Here is a 22,226-nt window from a genome sequence, read left to right on the forward strand (position 1 = left end):
CTAACCCTAGCCCTAACAGTAACACCCTAAAACATCAGCTTAATGTAAACTTAACACTAACCCTCCCATGAACCCCTAACCCTAACCCTAACCCTACCCCGCATCCTACACCTAACCCAGACCTAAACCTAACCCTTTCTCTAACCCTAAATTAACCCTAACCTTAACTCTACCCTAACCCTAACAATAACTCTAAACCTGACCATAACCATAATCCTAAACCCTAGCACTAACTCTAACTCTAAATCTAACCCTAAGCTAGCCCTACCCTTTACCGTAAACCTAGCCTTAACCCTAACCTCACCCCTACCCAAACCCTAACGCTATACCTAACCCGAACACTAACCTTAACCCTACTCTAACCTTAAGCCTAACCCTGACTATTAACTGAAACCTCACCCTGACCCTAAGCCTAACTCTAACTCTAACCCTCACCATAACAATTACCCTAAACCCTCGCCTTAACTGTAAACCTAACCCTAACCCTCACCCTAATCCTTAACCGTATCCCCAACCCTAAACCTAACGCTACCCCCAAACTCATCCCTAACCCTAACCCTAATACGAACAGTAACCCAAATCTAACCCTAACCCTAATATTAAACCTAAACTTAAATCTACCCTAACCACAAACCTAACCCTAACACCCTAAACCTAACGTCTAACACCGTCGATAATCCTAACCCTTATCATAACCCTCACCCTTAACCTAAACTTCACACTAACCCTAAACCTAACCTAACGCTGACCCTAGACATAACGCCTAACCCTAACCGAACCCTAAACCTATCCTTAACACTAACCTGAACACAAACCCAAACCCTAGCCCTCACCATAAAAATAACCCTCACCCTATCCTGAACTTCATCCAAACACTAACCATAACCTTAACCCTAAACCTAAAGCTAACCCAAACCCTAACCTTAAACCTAACTCTAACAGTAACGCTAGTCCATCTGTAACCCTAAACCAAACACTGACAATAGCCCTGAACCTAACCCTAAACTTAATCCTAATCCTAAACCTAGACCTAATCCTAACCCTAACCCTAACTCTAACCTTGACCCTAAATCGAACACTAAGTCTAACCCTCAACTTGGACCTAAACCTAAATCTTACCCTACACCTAACCCTAACCCTAAACCTAACCCTAACTCTAACTCTAACCCTAATCATAACACTTACCCTAAATCCTCACCTTAACTGTAAAACTAACCGTAACCCTCACCCTAACCCCTAACCGTATCCCACAACGCTAACCCTAATGCTATCCCTAACCCTAACCCTAACACTAACCTGAAACCCCTGAGCCTTAACGATAACCCTAACCCTAACCCAAACCCTAACACCAAAGCGAAAGCCTGGCAAAAACCTTAACCCTAACTCTCACCCTAACTCTAACACTAACCCGAAACCTAATCATGAACCTAACCCTAACCCTAAACCAAACCTAACCATGACCAGGACCACAAGGTCTAACCGGAACCCTCACCCAAAACCTAATCCTAAACTACACCTCTAACTCTAAGACCTTACCATAACCATAATCCAAACCCTACCCAACCCTAACCCTAAACCTAACCCTCACCCCAACCACAACGCCTAACACAACCATAACCATTACCCTAACCGTAACACTAAACTTAACACTAACCTTAAATCTAACCCTAACCCTAAAACTAAACACAACCCATGAACTTAACCCTAACCCTGAACATAACCTTAACACTAACCTGAAAACAAGCCCAAACCTTAGCCATAACCCTAACCCTCACCCTGTCTTAAACTTCACCCTATCCCTAACCTAAAACCCGCCCTAACTTTAACCCTAACCCTACCCCTAAACCTAACCCTCACCTTAACCTTGGCCCACCTGTAACCCTAAACTTAACCCTTACAGTAACTCTGACTCTAATCCTCACCCTAAACCTAATTCTAATCCTAACCCTGACCCTAACCCTAACCTAACCTTAACCCTATCTTTAAGCCTACCATAATCTCAAACCTAACCCTAACCCTTAACCCTAACTCTAACCCTAACCCTAGCCCTAACCCTAATCTTAACTGTAACACTTACCCAAAACCCTCACCTTAACTGTAAATGTAACTCTAACTCTTACCCTAACCCTAAACTTAACCCTAATTATAACCCTAACCTAAACCTAACTGAAACGCTAACCCTTAACCGTAACTCTAACCCTAATCCTTAGCCTAAACCTAACCTTAACCCTAAACCTAACCCTAACCACTGACCCTAACTCTAACCCTAAGCCTAAGCCGAACCCTCACCCTTAACCAAAATTTCACCCTAAGCATAACGCTAAGCGTACCCTAACTTCATTCAAACCCGAACCCTAAGCAAAACTAACACTAACACTACACGTAACCCTAACCCTAAACCTAACCCTAACCCTGACTCTGACCTGAACCCAAACCCCTCACCCCAACCCTCTCGCTTAACATAAACTTCTCTGTAACCCTAACCCTAAAACTGAACGTAACACTAAATCTCCCCTAACCCTGACCGTACCATAAACGGAACCCTAACTCTAAACTCAAAACTAACCCTGACCCTAACTCTAACTCTAACCCTAATCCTAACCCTAAAACTTACCCTACACACTCAGCTTAAATGGAAACCTAGCACTAACCCTCATCTTACCATCTAAACCTAACCTCAACCCTTAACCTAACCCTATCTATAACCTTCACCTAGCCCGAAATCTAAACATGACTTAACCCTAACACTAACCCTAACCCTAAATCTAAACCTAACCTTAAGCCTAAACTTAATCCTAACCTAAGCTCTAACCCTAACCCCTAACGCTAACCCTAAGCTCAACCCTCACCCTTCAATTAAACTTTACCCCAGCTGTAGCCCTAACCCTAAACCGAACCCTAAACCTAACCCTAAACCTGACCCTAACATTAACCCAAACACCTAACCCTAACCCTAAGCCTAATCCTAAACCTAACCCTAACCTTAACCCAAACGCCTAACCCTAACCCTAACCCTAACCCTCATCCTTAACCTAAACTTCACCCTAAACCTAAGGCTAACCCTAACCCTGAAACTAAAGCTAACCCTTAACTATCCCCTAACTCTAGCCCTGACCCTAAACCTAATGCTAACCCTAGCCCTAACAGTAACACCCTAAAACATCAGCTTAATGTAAACTTAACACTAACTCTCCCATGAACCCCTAACCCTAACCCTAACCCTACCCCGCATCCTACACCTAACCCAGACCTAAACCTAACCCTTTCTCTAACCCTAAATTAACCCTAACCTTAACTCTACCCTAACCCTAACAATAACTCTAAACCTGACCATAACCATAATCCTAAACCCTAGCACTAACTCTAACTCTAAATCTAACCCTAAGCTAGCCCTACCCTTTACCGTAAACCTAGCCTTAACCCTAACCTCACCCCTACCCAAACCCTAACGCTATACCTAACCCGAACACTAACCTTAACCCTACTCTAACCTTAAGCCTAACCCTGACTATTAACTGAAACCTCACCCTGACCCTAAGCCTAACTCTAACTCTAACCCTCACCATAACAATTACCCTAAACCCTCGCCTTAACTGTAAACCTAACCCTAACCCTCACCCTAATCCTTAACCGTATCCCCAACCCTAAACCTAACGCTACCCCCAAACTCATCCCTAACCCTAACCCTAATACGAACAGTAACCCAAATCTAACCCTAACCCTAATATTAAACCTAAACTTAAATCTACCCTAACCACAAACCTAACCCTAACACCCTAAACCTAACGTCTAACACCGTCGATAATCCTAACCCTTATCATAACCCTCACCCTTAACCTAAACTTCACACTAACCCTAAACCTAACCTAACGCTGACCCTAGACATAACGCCTAACCCTAACCGAACCCTAAACCTATCCTTAACACTAACCTGAACACAAACCCAAACCCTAGCCCTCACCATAAAAATAACCCTCACCCTATCCTGAACTTCATCCAAACACTAACCATAACCTTAACCCTAAACCTAAAGCTAACCCAAACCCTAACCTTAAACCTAACTCTAACAGTAACGCTAGTCCATCTGTAACCCTAAACCAAACACTGACAATAGCCCTGAACCTAACCCTAAACTTAATCCTAATCCTAAACCTAGACCTAATCCTAACCCTAACCCTAACTCTAACCTTGACCCTAAATCGAACACTAAGTCTAACCCTCAACTTGGACCTAAACCTAAATCTTACCCTACACCTAACCCTAACCCTAAACCTAACCCTAACTCTAACTCTAACCCTAATCATAACACTTACCCTAAACCCTCACCTTAACTGTAAAACTAACCGTAACCCTCACCCTAACCCCTAACCGTATCCCACAACGCTAACCCTAATGCTATCCCTAACCCTAACCCTAACACTAACCTGAAACCCCTGAGCCTTAACGATAACCCTAACCCTAACCCAAACCCTAACACCAAAGCGAAAGCCTGGCAAAAACCTTAACCCTAACTCTCACCCTAACTCTAACACTAACCCGAAACCTAATCATGAACCTAACCCTAACCCTAAACCAAACCTAACCATGACCAGGACCACAAGGTCTAACCGGAACCCTCACCCAAAACCTAATCCTAAACTACACCTCTAACTCTAAGACCTTACCATAACCATAATCCAAACCCTACCCAACCCTAACCCTAAACCTAACCCTCACCCCAACCACAACGCCTAACACAACCATAACCATTACCCTAACCGTAACACTAAACTTAACACTAACCTTAAATCTAACCCTAACCCTAAAACTAAACACAACCCATGAACTTAACCCTAACCCTGAACATAACCTTAACACTAACCTGAAAACAAGCCCAAACCTTAGCCATAACCCTAACCCTCACCCTGTCTTAAACTTCACCCTATCCCTAACCTAAAACCCGCCCTAACTTTAACCCTAACCCTACCCCTAAACCTAACCCTCACCTTAACCTTGGCCCACCTGTAACCCTAAACTTAACCCTTACAGTAACTCTGACTCTAATCCTCACCCTAAACCTAATTCTAATCCTAACCCTGACCCTAACCCTAACCTAACCTTAACCCTATCTTTAAGCCTACCATAATCTCAAACCTAACCCTAACCCTTAACCCTAACTCTAACCCTAACCCTAGCCCTAACCCTAATCTTAACTGTAACACTTACCCAAAACCCTCACCTTAACTGTAAATGTAACTCTAACTCTTACCCTAACCCTAAACTTAACCCTAATTATAACCCTAACCTAAACCTAACTGAAACGCTAACCCTTAACCGTAACTCTAACCCTAATCCTTAGCCTAAACCTAACCTTAACCCTAAACCTAACCCTAACCACTGACCCTAACTCTAACCCTAAGCCTAAGCCGAACCCTCACCCTTAACCAAAATTTCACCCTAAGCATAACGCTAAGCGTACCCTAACTTCATTCAAACCCGAACCCTAAGCAAAACTAACACTAACACTACACGTAACCCTAACCCTAAACCTAACCCTAACCCTGACTCTGACCTGAACCCAAACCCCTCACCCCAACCCTCTCGCTTAACATAAACTTCTCTGTAACCCTAACCCTAAAACTGAACGTAACACTAAATCTCCCCTAACCCTGACCGTACCATAAACGGAACCCTAACTCTAAACTCAAAACTAACCCTGACCCTAACTCTAACTCTAACCCTAATCCTAACCCTAAAACTTACCCTACACACTCAGCTTAAATGGAAACCTAGCACTAACCCTCATCTTACCATCTAAACCTAACCTCAACCCTTAACCTAACCCTATCTATAACCTTCACCTAGCCCGAAACCTAAACATGACTTAACCCTAACACTAACCCTAACCCTAAATCTAAACCTAACCTTAAGCCTAAACTTAATCCTAACCTAAGCTCTAACCCTAACCCCTAACGCTAACCCTAAGCTCAACCCTCACCCTTCAATTAAACTTTACCCCAGCTGTAGCCCTAACCCTAAACCGAACCCTAAACCTAACCCTAAACCTGACCCTAACATTAACCCAAACACCTAACCCTAACCCTAAGCCTAATCCTAAACCTAACCCTAACCTTAACCCAAACGCCTAACCCTAACCCTAACCCTAACCCTCATCCTTAACCTAAACTTCACCCTAAACCTAAGGCTAACCCTAACCCTGAAACTAAAGCTAACCCTTAACTATCCCCTAACTCTAGCCCTGACCCGAAACCTAATGCTAACCCTAGCCCTAACAGTAACACCCTAAAACATCAGCTTAATGTAAACTTAACACTAACCCTCCCATGAACCCCTAACCCTAACCCTAACCCTACCCCGCATCCTACACCTAACCCAGACCTAAACCTAACCCTTTCTCTAACCCTAAATTAACCCTAACCTTAACTCTACCCTAACCCTAACAATAACTCTAAACCTGACCATAACCATAATCCTAAACCCTAGCACTAACTCTAACTCTAAATCTAACCCTAAGCTAGCCCTACCCTTTACCGTAAACCTAGCCTTAACCCTAACCTCACCCCTACCCAAACCCTAACGCTATACCTAACCCGAACACTAACCTTAACCCTACTCTAACCTTAAGCCTAACCCTGACTATTAACTGAAACCTCACCCTGACCCTAAGCCTAACTCTAACTCTAACCCTCACCATAACAATTACCCTAAACCCTCGCCTTAACTGTAAACCTAACCCTAACCCTCACCCTAATCCTTAACCGTATCCCCAACCCTAAACCTAACGCTACCCCCAAACTCATCCCTAACCCTAACCCTAATACGAACAGTAACCCAAATCTAACCCTAACCCTAATATTAAACCTAAACTTAAATCTACCCTAACCACAAACCTAACCCTAACACCCTAAACCTAACGTCTAACACCGTCGATAATCCTAACCCTTATCATAACCCTCACCCTTAACCTAAACTTCACACTAACCCTAAACCTAACCTAACGCTGACCCTAGACATAACGCCTAACCCTAACCGAACCCTAAACCTATCCTTAACACTAACCTGAACACAAACCCAAACCCTAGCCCTCACCATAAAAATAACCCTCACCCTATCCTGAACTTCATCCAAACACTAACCATAACCTTAACCCTAAACCTAAAGCTAACCCAAACCCTAACCTTAAACCTAACTCTAACAGTAACGCTAGTCCATCTGTAACCCTAAACCAAACACTGACAATAGCCCTGAACCTAACCCTAAACTTAATCCTAATCCTAAACCTAGACCTAATCCTAACCCTAACCCTAACTCTAACCTTGACCCTAAATCGAACACTAAGTCTAACCCTCAACTTGGACCTAAACCTAAATCTTACCCTACACCTAACCCTAACCCTAAACCTAACCCTAACTCTAACTCTAACCCTAATCATAACACTTACCCTAAACCCTCACCTTAACTGTAAAACTAACCGTAACCCTCACCCTAACCCCTAACCGTATCCCACAACGCTAACCCTAATGCTATCCCTAACCCTAACCCTAACACTAACCTGAAACCCCTGAGCCTTAACGATAACCCTAACCCTAACCCAAACCCTAACACCAAAGCGAAAGCCTGGCAAAAACCTTAACCCTAACTCTCACCCTAACTCTAACACTAACCCGAAACCTAATCATGAACCTAACCCTAACCCTAAACCAAACCTAACCATGACCAGGACCACAAGGTCTAACCGGAACCCTCACCCAAAACCTAATCCTAAACTACACCTCTAACTCTAAGACCTTACCATAACCATAATCCAAACCCTACCCAACCCTAACCCTAACCCTAAACCTAACCCTCACCCCAACCACAACGCCTAACACAACCATAACCATTACCCTAACCGTAACACTAAACTTAACACTAACCTTAAATCTAACCCTAACCCTAAAACTAAACACAACCCATGAACTTAACCCTAACCCTGAACATAACCTTAACACTAACCTGAAAACAAGCCCAAACCTTAGCCATAACCCTAACCCTCACCCTGTCTTAAACTTCACCCTATCCCTAACCTAAAACCCGCCCTAACTTTAACCCTAACCCTACCCCTAAACCTAACCCTCACCTTAACCTTGGCCCACCTGTAACCCTAAACTTAACCCTTACAATAACTCTGACTCTAATCCTCACCCTAAACCTAATTCTAATCCTAACCCTGACCCTAACCCTAACCTAACCTTAACCCTATCTTTAAGCCTACCATAATCTCAAACCTAACCCTAACCCTTAACCCTAACTCTAACCCTAACCCTAGCCCTAACCCTAATCTTAACTGTAACACTTACCCAAAACCCTCACCTTAACTGTAAATGTAACTCTAACTCTTACCCTAACCCTAAACTTAACCCTAATTATAACCCTAACCTAAACCTAACTGAAACGCTAACCCTTAACCGTAACTCTAACCCTAATCCTTAGCCTAAACCTAACCTTAACCCTAAACCTAACCCTAACCACTGACCCTAACTCTAACCCTAAGCCTAAGCCGAACCCTCACCCTTAACCAAAATTTCACCCTAAGCATAACGCTAAGCGTACCCTAACTTCATTCAAACCCGAACCCTAAGCAAAACTAACACTAACACTACACGTAACCCTAACCCTAAACCTAACCCTAACCCTGACTCTGACCTGAACCCAAACCCCTCACCCCAACCCTCTCGCTTAACATAAACTTCTCTGTAACCCTAACCCTAAAACTGAACGTAACACTAAATCTCCCCTAACCCTGACCGTACCATAAACGGAACCCTAACTCTAAACTCAAAACTAACCCTGACCCTAACTCTAACTCTAACCCTAATCCTAACCCTAAAACTTACCCTACACACTCAGCTTAAATGGAAACCTAGCACTAACCCTCATCTTACCATCTAAACCTAACCTCAACCCTTAACCTAACCCTATCTATAACCTTCACCTAGCCCGAAATCTAAACATGACTTAACCCTAACACTAACCCTAACCCTAAATCTAAACCTAACCTTAAGCCTAAACTTAATCCTAACCTAAGCTCTAACCCTAACCCCTAACGCTAACCCTAAGCTCAACCCTCACCCTTCAATTAAACTTTACCCCAGCTGTAGCCCTAACCCTAAACCGAACCCTAAACCTAACCCTAAACCTGACCCTAACATTAACCCAAACACCTAACCCTAACCCTAAGCCTAATCCTAAACCTAACCCTAACCTTAACCCAAACGCCTAACCCTAACCCTAACCCTCATCCTTAACCTAAACTTCACCCTAAACCTAAGGCTAACCCTAACCCTGAAACTAAAGCTAACCCTTAACTATCCCCTAACTCTAGCCCTGACCCTAAACCTAATGCTAACCCTAGCCCTAACAGTAACACCCTAAAACATCAGCTTAATGTAAACTTAACACTAACCCTCCCATGAACCCCTAACCCTAACCCTAACCCTACCCCGCATCCTACACCTAACCCAGACCTAAACCTAACCCTTTCTCTAACCCTAAATTAACCCTAACCTTAACTCTACCCTAACCCTAACAATAACTCTAAACCTGACCATAACCATAATCCTAAACCCTAGCACTAACTCTAACTCTAAATCTAACCCTAAGCTAGCCCTACCCTTTACCGTAAACCTAGCCTTAACCCTAACCTCACCCCTACCCAAACCCTAACGCTATACCTAACCCGAACACTAACCTTAACCCTACTCTAACCTTAAGCCTAACCCTGACTATTAACTGAAACCTCACCCTGACCCTAAGCCTAACTCTAACTCTAACCCTCACCATAACAATTACCCTAAACCCTCGCCTTAACTGTAAACCTAACCCTAACCCTCACCCTAATCCTTAACCGTATCCCCAACCCTAAACCTAACGCTACCCCCAAACTCATCCCTAACCCTAACCCTAATACGAACAGTAACCCAAATCTAACCCTAACCCTAATATTAAACCTAAACTTAAATCTACCCTAACCACAAACCTAACCCTAACACCCTAAACCTAACGTCTAACACCGTCGATAATCCTAACCCTTATCATAACCCTCACCCTTAACCTAAACTTCACACTAACCCTAAACCTAACCTAACGCTGACCCTAGACATAACGCCTAACCCTAACCGAACCCTAAACCTATCCTTAACACTAACCTGAACACAAACCCAAACCCTAGCCCTCACCATAAAAATAACCCTCACCCTATCCTGAACTTCATCCAAACACTAACCATAACCTTAACCCTAAACCTAAAGCTAACCCAAACCCTAACCTTAAACCTAACTCTAACAGTAACGCTAGTCCATCTGTAACCCTAAACCAAACACTGACAATAGCCCTGAACCTAACCCTAAACTTAATCCTAATCCTAAACCTAGACCTAATCCTAACCCTAACCCTAACTCTAACCTTGACCCTAAATAGAACACTAAGTCTAACCCTCAACTTGGACCTAAACCTAAATCTTACCCTACACCTAACCCTAACCCTAAACCTAACCCTAACTCTAACTCTAACCCTAATCATAACACTTACCCTAAACCCTCACCTTAACTGTAAAACTAACCGTAACCCTCACCCTAACCCCTAACCGTATCCCACAACGCTAACCCTAATGCTATCCCTAACCCTAACCCTAACACTAACCTGAAACCCCTGAGCCTTAACGATAACCCTAACCCTAACCCAAACCCTGACACCAAAGCGAAAGCCTGGCAAAAACCTTAACCCTAACTCTCACCCTAACTCTAACACTAACCCGAAACCTAATCATGAACCTAACCCTAACCCTAAACCAAACCTAACCATGACCAGGACCACAAGGTCTAACCGGAACCCTCACCCAAAACCTAATCCTAAACTACACCTCTAACTCTAAGACCTTACCATAACCATAATCCAAACCCTACCCAACCCTAACCCTAACCCTAAACCTAACCCTCACCCCAACCACAACGCCTAACACAACCATAACCATTACCCTAACCGTAACACTAAACTTAACACTAACCTTAAATCTAACCCTAACCCTAAAACTAAACACAACCCATGAACTTAACCCTAACCCTGAACATAACCTTAACACTAACCTGAAAACAAGCCCAAACCTTAGCCATAACCCTAACCCTCACCCTGTCTTAAACTTCACCCTATCCCTAACCTAAAACCCGCCCTAACTTTAACCCTAACCCTACCCCTAAACCTAACCCTCACCTTAACCTTGGCCCACCTGTAACCCTAAACTTAACCCTTACAATAACTCTGACTCTAATCCTCACCCTAAACCTAATTCTAATCCTAACCCTGACCCTAACCCTAACCTAACCTTAACCCTATCTTTAAGCCTACCATAATCTCAAACCTAACCCTAACCCTTAACCCTAACTCTAACCCTAACCCTAGCCCTAACCCTAATCTTAACTGTAACACTTACCCAAAACCCTCACCTTAACTGTAAATGTAACTCTAACTCTTACCCTAACCCTAAACTTAACCCTAATTATAACCCTAACCTAAACCTAACTGAAACGCTAACCCTTAACCGTAACTCTAACCCTAATCCTTAGCCTAAACCTAACCTTAACCCTAAACCTAACCCTAACCACTGACCCTAACTCTAACCCTAAGCCTAAGCCGAACCCTCACCCTTAACCAAAATTTCACCCTAAGCATAACGCTAAGCGTACCCTAACTTCATTCAAACCCGAACCCTAAGCAAAACTAACACTAACACTACACGTAACCCTAACCCTAAACCTAACCCTAACCCTGACTCTGACCTGAACCCAAACCCCTCACCCCAACCCTCTCGCTTAACATAAACTTCTCTGTAACCCTAACCCTAAAACTGAACGTAACACTAAATCTCCCCTAACCCTGACCGTACCATAAACGGAACCCTAACTCTAAACTCAAAACTAACCCTGACCCTAACTCTAACTCTAACCCTAATCCTAACCCTAAAACTTACCCTACACACTCAGCTTAAATGGAAACCTAGCACTAACCCTCATCTTACCATCTAAACCTAACCTCAACCCTTAACCTAACCCTATCTATAACCTTCACCTAGCCCGAAACCTAAACATGACTTAACCCTAACACTAACCCTAACCCTAAATCTAAACCTAACCTTAACCCTAAACTTAATCCTAACCTAAGCTCTAACCCTAACCCCTAACGCTAACCCTAAGCTCAACCCTCACCCTTCAATTAAACTTTACCCCAGCTGTAGCCCTAACCCTAAACCGAACCCTAAACCTAACCCTAAACCTGACCCTAACATTAACCCAAACACCTAGCCCTAACCCTAAGCCTAATCCTAAACCTAACCCTAACCTTAACCCAAACGCCTAACCCTAACCCTAACCCTAACCCTCATCCTTAACCTAAACTTCACCCTAAACCTAAGGCTAACCCTAACCCTGAAACTAAAGCTAACCCTTAACTATCCCCTAACTCTAGCCCTGACCCGAAACCTAATGCTAACCCTAGCCCTAACAGTAACACCCTAAAACATCAGCTTAATGTAAACTTAACACTAACCCTCCCATGAACCCCTAACCCTAACCCTAACCCTACCCCGCATCCTACACCTAACCCAGACCTAAACCTAACCCTTTCTCTAACCCTAAATTAACCCTAACCTTAACTCTACCCTAACCCTAACAATAACTCTAAACCTGACCATAACCATAATCCTAAACCCTAGCACTAACTCTAACTCTAAATCTAACCCTAAGCTAGCCCTACCCTTTACCGTAAACCTAGCCTTAACCCTAACCTCACCCCTACCCAAACCCTAACGCTATACCTAACCCGAACACTAACCTTAACCCTACTCTAACCTTAAGCCTAACCCTGACTATTAACTGAAACCTCACCCTGACCCTAAGCCTAACTCTAACTCTAACCCTCACCATAACAATTACCCTAAACCCTCGCCTTAACTGTAAACCTAACCCTAACCCTCACCCTAATCCTTAACCGTATCCCCAACCCTAAACCTAACGCTACCCCCAAACTCATCCCTAACCCTAACCCTAATACGAACAGTAACCCAAATCTAACCCTAACCCTAATATTAAACCTAAACTTAAATCTACCCTAACCACAAACCTAACCCTAACACCCTAAACCTAACGTCTAACACCGTCGATAATCCTAACCCTTATCATAACCCTCACCCTTAACCTAAACTTCACACTAACCCTAAACCTAACCTAACGCTGACCCTAGACATAACGCCTAACCCTAACCGAACCCTAAACCTATCCTTAACACTAACCTGAACACAAACCCAAACCCTAGCCCTCACCATAAAAATAACCCTCACCCTATCCTGAACTTCATCCAAACACTAACCATAACCTTAACCCTAAACCTAAAGCTAACCCAAACCCTAACCTTAAACCTAACTCTAACAGTAACGCTAGTCCATCTGTAACCCTAAACCAAACACTGACAATAGCCCTGAACCTAACCCTAAACTTAATCCTAATCCTAAACCTAGACCTAATCCTAACCCTAACCCTAACTCTAACCTTGACCCTAAATCGAACACTAAGTCTAACCCTCAACTTGGACCTAAACCTAAATCTTACCCTACACCTAACCCTAACCCTAAACCTAACCCTAACTCTAACTCTAACCCTAATCATAACACTTACCCTAAATCCTCACCTTAACTGTAAAACTAACCGTAACCCTCACCCTAACCCCTAACCGTATCCCACAACGCTAACCCTAATGCTATCCCTAACCCTAACCCTAACACTAACCTGAAACCCCTGAGTCTTAACGATAACCCTAACCCTAACCCAAACCCTAACACCAAAGCGAAAGCCTGGCAAAAACCTTAACCCTAACTCTCACCCTAACTCTAACACTAACCCGAAACCTAATCATGAACCTAACCCTAACCCTAAACCAAACCTAACCATGACCAGGACCACAAGGTCTAACCGGAACCCTCACCCAAAACCTAATCCTAAACTACACCTCTAACTCTAAGACCTTACCATAACCATAATCCAAACCCTACCCAACCCTAACCCTAAACCTAACCCTCACCCCAACCACAACGCCTAACACAACCATAACCATTACCCTAACCGTAACACTAAACTTAACACTAACCTTAAATCTAACCCTAACCCTAAAACTAAACACAACCCATGAACTTAACCCTAACCCTGAACATAACCTTAACACTAACCTGAAAACAAGCCCAAACCTTAGCCATAACCCTAACCCTCACCCTGTCTTAAACTTCACCCTATCCCTAACCTAAAACCCGCCCTAACTTTAACCCTAACCCTACCCCTAAACCTAACCCTCACCTTAACCTTGGCCCACCTGTAACCCTAAACTTAACCCTTACAGTAACTCTGACTCTAATCCTCACCCTAAACCTAATTCTAATCCTAACCCTGACCCTAACCCTAACCTAACCTTAACCCTATCTTTAAGCCTACCATAATCTCAAACCTAACCCTAACCCTTAACCCTAACTCTAACCCTAACCCTAGCCCTAACCCTAATCTTAACTGTAACACTTACCCAAAACCCTCACCTTAACTGTAAATGTAACTCTAACTCTTACCCTAACCCTAAACTTAACCCTAATTATAACCCTAACCTAAACCTAACTGAAACGCTAACCCTTAACCGTAACTCTAACCCTAATCCTTAGCCTAAACCTAACCTTAACCCTAAACCTAACCCTAACCACTGACCCTAACTCTAACCCTAAGCCTAAGCCGAACCCTCACCCTTAACCAAAATTTCACCCTAAGCATAACGCTAAGCGTACCCTAACTTCATTCAAACCCGAACCCTAAGCAAAACTAACACTAACACTACACGTAACCCTAACCCTAAACCTAACCCTAACCCTGACTCTGACCTGAACCCAAACCCCTCACCCCAACCCTCTCGCTTAACATAAACTTCTCTGTAACCCTAACCCTAAAACTGAACGTAACACTAAATCTCCCCTAACCCTGACCGTACCATAAACGGAACCCTAACTCTAAACTCAAAACTAACCCTGACCCTAACTCTAACTCTAACCCTAATCCTAACCCTAAAGCTTACCCTACACACTCAGCTTAAATGGAAACCTAGCACTAACCCTCATCTTACCATCTAAACCTAACCTCAACCCTTAACCTAACCCTATCTATAACCTTCACCTAGCCCGAAATCTAAACATGACTTAACCCTAACACTAACCCTAACCCTAAATCTAAACCTAACCTTAAGCCTAAACTTAATCCTAACCTAAGCTCTAACCCTAACCCCTAACGCTAACCCTAAGCTCAACCCTCACCCTTCAATTAAACTTTACCCCAGCTGTAGCCCTAACCCTAAACCGAACCCTAAACCTAACCCTAAACCTGACCCTAACATTAACCCAAACACCTAACCCTAACCCTAAGCCTAATCCTAAACCTAACCCTAACCTTAACCCAAACGCCTAACCCTAACCCTAACCCTAACCCTCATCCTTAACCTAAACTTCACCCTAAACCTAAGGCTAACCCTAACCCTGAAACTAAAGCTAACCCTTAACTATCCCCTAACTCTAGCCCTGACCCTAAACCTAATGCTAACCCTAGCCCTAACAGTAACACCCTAAAACATCAGCTTAATGTAAACTTAACACTAACTCTCCCATGAACCCCTAACCCTAACCCTAACCCTACCCCGCATCCTACACCTAACCCAGACCTAAACCTAACCCTTTCTCTAACCCTAAATTAACCCTAACCTTAACTCTACCCTAACCCTAACAATAACTCTAAACCTGACCATAACCATAATCCTAAACCCTAGCACTAACTCTAACTCTAAATCTAACCCTAAGCTAGCCCTACCCTTTACCGTAAACCTAGCCTTAACCCTAACCTCACCCCTACCCAAACCCTAACGCTATACCTAACCCGAACACTAACCTTAACCCTACTCTAACCTTAAGCCTAACCCTGACTATTAACTGAAACCTCACCCTGACCCTAAGCCTAACTCTAACTCTAACCCTCACCATAACAATTACCCTAAACCCTCGCCTTAACTGTAAACCTAACCCTAACCCTCACCCTAATCCTTAACCGTATCCCCAACCCTAAACCTAACGCTACCCCCAAACTCATCCCTAACCCTAACCCTAATACGAACAGTAACCCAAATCTAACCCTAACCCTAATATTAAACCTAAACTTAAATCTACCCTAACCACAAACCTAACCCTAACACCCTAAACCTAACGTCTAACACCGTCGATAATCCTAACCCTTATCATAACCCTCACCCTTAACCTAAACTTCACACTAACCCTAAACCTAACCTAACGCTGACCCTAGACATAACGCCTAACCCTAACCGAACCCTAAACCTATCCTTAACACTAACCTGAACACAAACCCAAACCCTAGCCCTCACCATAAAAATAACCCTCACCCTATCCTGAACTTCATCCAAACACTAACCATAACCTTAACCCTAAACCTAAAGCTAACCCAAACCCTAACCTTAAACCTAACTCTAACAGTAACGCTAGTCCATCTGTAACCCTAAACCAAACACTGACAATAGCCCTGAACCTAACCCTAAACTTAATCCTAATCCTAAACCTAGACCTAATCCTAACCCTAACCCTAACTCTAACCTTGACCCTAAATCGAACACTAAGTCTAACCCTCAACTTGGACCTAAACCTAAATCTTACCCTACACCTAACCCTAACCCTAAACCTAACCCTAACTCTAACTCTAACCCTAATCATAACACTTACCCTAAACCCTCACCTTAACTGTAAAACTAACCGTAACCCTCACCCTAACCCCTAACCGTATCCCACAACGCTAACCCTAATGCTATCCCTAACCCTAACCCTAACACTAACCTGAAACCCCTGAGCCTTAACGATAACCCTAACCCTAACCCAAACCCTAACACCAAAGCGAAAGCCTGGCAAAAACCTTAACCCTAACTCTCACCCTAACTCTAACACTAACCCGAAACCTAATCATGAACCTAACCCTAACCCTAAACCAAACCTAACCATGACCAGGACCACAAGGTCTAACCGGAACCCTCACCCAAAACCTAATCCTAAACTACACCTCTAACTCTAAGACCTTACCATAACCATAATCCAAACCCTACCCAACCCTAACCCTAAACCTAACCCTCACCCCAACCACAACGCCTAACACAACCATAACCATTACCCTAACCGTAACACTAAACTTAACACTAACCTTAAATCTAACCCTAACCCTAAAACTAAACACAACCCATGAACTTAACCCTAACCCTGAACATAACCTTAACACTAACCTGAAAACAAGCCCAAACCTTAGCCATAACCCTAACCCTCACCCTGTCTTAAACTTCACCCTATCCCTAACCTAAAACCCGCCCTAACTTTAACCCTAACCCTACCCCTAAACCTAACCCTCACCTTAACCTTGGCCCACCTGTAACCCTAAACTTAACCCTTACAGTAACTCTGACTCTAATCCTCACCCTAAACCTAATTCTAATCCTAACCCTGACCCTAACCCTAACCTAACCTTAACCCTATCTTTAAGCCTACCATAATCTCAAACCTAACCCTAACCCTTAACCCTAACTCTAACCCTAACCCTAGCCCTAACCCTAATCTTAACTGTAACACTTACCCAAAACCCTCACCTTAACTGTAAATGTAACTCTAACTCTTACCCTAACCCTAAACTTAACCCTAATTATAACCCTAACCTAAACCTAACTGAAACGCTAACCCTTAACCGTAACTCTAACCCTAATCCTTAGCCTAAACCTAACCTTAACCCTAAACCTAACCCTAACCACTGACCCTAACTCTAACCCTAAGCCTAAGCCGAACCCTCACCCTTAACCAAAATTTCACCCTAAGCATAACGCTAAGCGTACCCTAACTTCATTCAAACCCGAACCCTAAGCAAAACTAACACTAACACTACACGTAACCCTAACCCTAAACCTAACCCTAACCCTGACTCTGACCTGAACCCAAACCCCTCACCCCAACCCTCTCGCTTAACATAAACTTCTCTGTAACCCTAACCCTAAAACTGAACGTAACACTAAATCTCCCCTAACCCTGACCGTACCATAAACGGAACCCTAACTCTAAACTCAAAACTAACCCTGACCCTAACTCTAACTCTAACCCTAATCCTAACCCTAAAACTTACCCTACACACTCAGCTTAAATGGAAACCTAGCACTAACCCTCATCTTACCATCTAAACCTAACCTCAACCCTTAACCTAACCCTATCTATAACCTTCACCTAGCCCGAAACCTAAACATGACTTAACCCTAACACTAACCCTAACCCTAAATCTAAACCTAACCTTAAGCCTAAACTTAATCCTAACCTAAGCTCTAACCCTAACCCCTAACGCTAACCCTAAGCTCAACCCTCACCCTTCAATTAAACTTTACCCCAGCTGTAGCCCTAACCCTAAACCGAACCCTAAACCTAACCCTAAACCTGACCCTAACATTAACCCAAACACCTAACCCTAACCCTAAGCCTAATCCTAAACCTAACCCTAACCTTAACCCAAACGCCTAACCCTAACCCTAACCCTAACCCTCATCCTTAACCTAAACTTCACCCTAAACCTAAGGCTAACCCTAACCCTGAAACTAAAGCTAACCCTTAACTATCCCCTAACTCTAGCCCTGACCCGAAACCTAATGCTAACCCTAGCCCTAACAGTAACACCCTAAAACATCAGCTTAATGTAAACTTAACACTAACCCTCCCATGAACCCCTAACCCTAACCCTAACCCTACCCCGCATCCTACACCTAACCCAGACCTAAACCTAACCCTTTCTCTAACCCTAAATTAACCCTAACCTTAACTCTACCCTAACCCTAACAATAACTCTAAACCTGACCATAACCATAATCCTAAACCCTAGCACTAACTCTAACTCTAAATCTAACCCTAAGCTAGCCCTACCCTTTACCGTAAACCTAGCCTTAACCCTAACCTCACCCCTACCCAAACCCTAACGCTATACCTAACCCGAACACTAACCTTAACCCTACTCTAACCTTAAGCCTAACCCTGACTATTAACTGAAACCTCACCCTGACCCTAAGCCTAACTCTAACTCTAACCCTCACCATAACAATTACCCTAAACCCTCGCCTTAACTGTAAACCTAACCCTAACCCTCACCCTAATCCTTAACCGTATCCCCAACCCTAAACCTAACGCTACCCCCAAACTCATCCCTAACCCTAACCCTAATACGAACAGTAACCCAAATCTAACCCTAACCCTAATATTAAACCTAAACTTAAATCTACCCTAACCACAAACCTAACCCTAACACCCTAAACCTAACGTCTAACACCGTCGATAATCCTAACCCTTATCATAACCCTCACCCTTAACCTAAACTTCACACTAACCCTAAACCTAACCTAACGCTGACCCTAGACATAACGCCTAACCCTAACCGAACCCTAAACCTATCCTTAACACTAACCTGAACACAAACCCAAACCCTAGCCCTCACCATAAAAATAACCCTCACCCTATCCTGAACTTCATCCAAACACTAACCATAACCTTAACCCTAAACCTAAAGCTAACCCAAACCCTAACCTTAAACCTAACTCTAACAGTAACGCTAGTCCATCTGTAACCCTAAACCAAACACTGACAATAGCCCTGAACCTAACCCTAAACTTAATCCTAATCCTAAACCTAGACCTAATCCTAACCCTAACCCTAACTCTAACCTTGACCCTAAATCGAACACTAAGTCTAACCCTCAACTTGGACCTAAACCTAAATCTTACCCTACACCTAACCCTAACCCTAAACCTAACCCTAACTCTAACTCTAACCCTAATCATAACACTTACCCTAAACCCTCACCTTAACTGTAAAACTAACCGTAACCCTCACCCTAACCCCTAACCGTATCCCACAACGCTAACCCTAATGCTATCCCTAACCCTAACCCTAACACTAACCTGAAACCCCTGAGCCTTAACGATAACCCTAACCCTAACCCAAACCCTAACACCAAAGCGAAAGCCTGGCAAAAACCTTAACCCTAACTCTCACCCTAACTCTAACACTAACCCGAAACCTAATCATGAACCTAACCCTAACCCTAAACCAAACCTAACCATGACCAGGACCACAAGGTCTAACCGGAACCCTCACCCAAAACCTAATCCTAAACTACACCTCTAACTCTAAGACCTTACCATAACCATAATCCAAACCCTACCCAACCCTAACCCTAAACCTAACCCTCACCCCAACCACAACGCCTAACACAACCATAACCATTACCCTAACCGTAACACTAAACTTAACACTAACCTTAAATCTAACCCTAGCCCTAAAACTAAACACAACCCATGAACTTAACCCTAACCCTGAACATAACCTTAACACTAACCTGAAAACAAGCCCAAACCTTAGCCATAACCCTAACCCTCACCCTGTCTTAAACTTCACCCTATCCCTAACCTAAAACCCGCCCTAACTTTAACCCTAACCCTACCCCTAAACCTAACCCTCACCTTAACCTTGGCCCACCTGTAACCCTAAACTTAACCCTTACAGTAACTCTGACTCTAATCCTCACCCTAAACCTAATTCTAATCCTAACCCTGACCCTAACCCTAACCTAACCTTAACCCTATCTTTAAGCCTACCATAATCTCAAACCTAACCCTAACCCTTAACCCTAACTCTAACCCTAACCCTAGCCCTAACCCTAATCTTAACTGTAACACTTACCCAAAACCCTCACCTTAACTGTAAATGTAACTCTAACTCTTACCCTAACCCTAAACTTAACCCTAATTATAACCCTAACCTAAACCTAACTGAAACGCTAACCCTTAACCGTAACTCTAACCCTAATCCTTAGCCTAAACCTAACCTTAACCCTAAACCTAACCCTAACCACTGACCCTAACTCTAACCCTAAGCCTAAGCCGAACCCTCACCCTTAACCAAAATTTCACCCTAAGCATAACGCTAAGCGTACCCTAACTTCATTCAAACCCGAACCCTAAGCAAAACTAACACTAACACTACACGTAACCCTAACCCTAAACCTAACCCTAACCCTGACTCTGACCTGAACCCAAACCCCTCACCCCAACCCTCTCGCTTAACATAAACTTCTCTGTAACCCTAACCCTAAAACTGAACGTAACACTAAATCTCCCCTAACCCTGACCGTACCATAAACGGAACCCTAACTCTAAACTCAAAACTAACCCTGACCCTAACTCTAACTCTAACCCTAATCCTAACCCTAAAACTTACCCTACACACTCAGCTTAAATGGAAACCTAGCACTAACCCTCATCTTACCATCTAAACCTAACCTCAACCCTTAACCTAACCCTATCTATAACCTTCACCTAGCCCGAAACCTAAACATGACTTAACCCTAACACTAACCCTAACCCTAAATCTAAACCTAACCTTAACCCTAAACTTAATCCTAACCTAAGCTCTAACCCTAACCCCTAACGCTAACCCTAAGCTCAACCCTCACCCTTCAATTAAACTTTACCCCAGCTGTAGCCCTAACCCTAAACCGAACCCTAAACCTAACCCTAAACCTGACCCTAACATTAACCCAAACACCTAGCCCTAACCCTAAGCCTAATCCTAAACCTAACCCTAACCCTAACCCTAACCCTAACCCTAACCCTCATCCTTAACCTAAACTTCACCCTAAACCTAAGGCTAACCCTAACCCTGAAACTAAAGCTAACCCTTAACTATCCCCTAACTCTAGCCCTGACCCGAAACCTAATGCTAACCCTAGCCCTAACAGTAACACCCTAAAACATCAGCTTAATGTAAACTTAACACTAACCCTCCCATGAACCCCTAACCCTAACCCTAACCCTACCCCGCATCCTACACCTAACCCAGACCTAAACCTAACCCTTTCTCTAACCCTAAATTAACCCTAACCTTAACTCTACCCTAACCCTAACAATAACTCTAAACCTGACCATAACCATAATCCTAAACCCTAGCACTAACTCTAACTCTAAATCTAACCCTAAGCTAGCCCTACCCTTTACCGTAAACCTAGCCTTAACCCTAACCTCACCCCTACCCAAACCCTAACGCTATACCTAACCCG

Source organism: Elephas maximus, chromosome 21, assembly GCF_024166365.1.
Source record: "Elephas maximus indicus isolate mEleMax1 chromosome 21, mEleMax1 primary haplotype, whole genome shotgun sequence".
Taxonomy (NCBI): domain Eukaryota; kingdom Metazoa; phylum Chordata; class Mammalia; order Proboscidea; family Elephantidae; genus Elephas; species Elephas maximus.